The sequence below is a fragment of the Lipotes vexillifer genome, unplaced genomic scaffold (genome assembly GCF_000442215.2).
Source record: "Lipotes vexillifer unplaced genomic scaffold, Lipotes_vexillifer_v1.1 scaffold518, whole genome shotgun sequence".
Lineage (NCBI taxonomy): Eukaryota > Metazoa > Chordata > Mammalia > Artiodactyla > Lipotidae > Lipotes > Lipotes vexillifer.
Window position 1 is genome coordinate 5,504,396 of NW_006780945.1, and position 1,307 is coordinate 5,505,702.

The following is a 1,307-nucleotide window of genomic DNA, read 5'->3' on the forward strand; positions in this document are numbered from 1 at the left end:
TCTTTCCCTTTGTCCTATAGTTCTGTTTCTATTTTTATATCGTTATTTTTCATAATTTTAAATCATGTCATACTTTTTGAAAAATGAGTACCAAACTTTTTATATTTAAGCATTTGTCATGTAATCAAAAACCATTGGTGAGCATATATTTTAATGTTTGCATCTATTTTATTTCCATAGTATGTATGAACCATACTGTAATTAATCATCACCTATTCTTATGCATTTATATTCTTTTTTTTTTATGCTCACAAGGGTGTAGTAACTGTCCTTGTAGATTAATGTTTATCTTCATCTCTTACTGTTTTCTTAGAGTAGGTTTCCAAATATGGAATCACCAGGTCAAAGGGTATGATCTTTTTTTTTTTTTTCCAGGTACTATCAGAATTTATTGAAAACCTAATCTAGGGTTTGTGAACTTGCATGGGAATAAATTACATCTTTATTTTCACTCATCTCTAACTGAAATTTGGCATGTTTTCCAATTGTAATGTAAGCAACAAATCACAATAATATTAGCGTGACCTTGACTTTGTCACCAATCCAAATCATGGATTGTTCACATCATGCTGGGGTCGTTGTAGACATTTTTTCAAGATATCTTTCAAGTTCAAAACTATTTCAAAAAATTATGGTACTTATAAGACCTGCTGCTAGATCTTGTTATTTAATGTATTACTAAAAGGGGCACGTATATTACCATATTGCAGGTTTAAAAAATATTCTAAAAGCTTTATTTTAATATAATCGGCCTCCCTTGCAATCTGACATATTTCATTTGATGCATTTAAAAATACGACTCTGAGAAGAGGTCCGTAGGTGTCACCAGTTTGCCAAAGGGGCTCATGTACAGAAATCCATGCTTGTCATGACGGTAGCAACTCCTCCTCAGAAGCCTCAAGGGCCAGAGCTCTGCCTGGAGCTCCCCTTTGCCAAGGCAAATCTCTCGAGGGGCAAAAGAACCCTCACCTCAACCTTGGGTTCTTGTCTTCTGTTCACTCGGACTAAGCTGACACTAGTGAAGCTTTCCTTTCGACTGACAGTTTGTTTCTTTGTGTGTGTGTGTGTTTGTGTGTGTGTGTGTGTGTTTTCTTTTTATTTTTTATACAACAGGTTCTTATTAGTTATGTATTTTATACATATTAGTGTATATGGGTATGAGCTCTTACAACTTTTTTTTAAATTGCAGTTCTTTCAAATTATATCCAGTGCATTGATTTTCAAGGATGTTCTAAATTATGACCTTGACAATGGTGATAGCACTGCACAGTGGGGAGAATTTGGGCTTCCGGTCAGCCTGATATGAT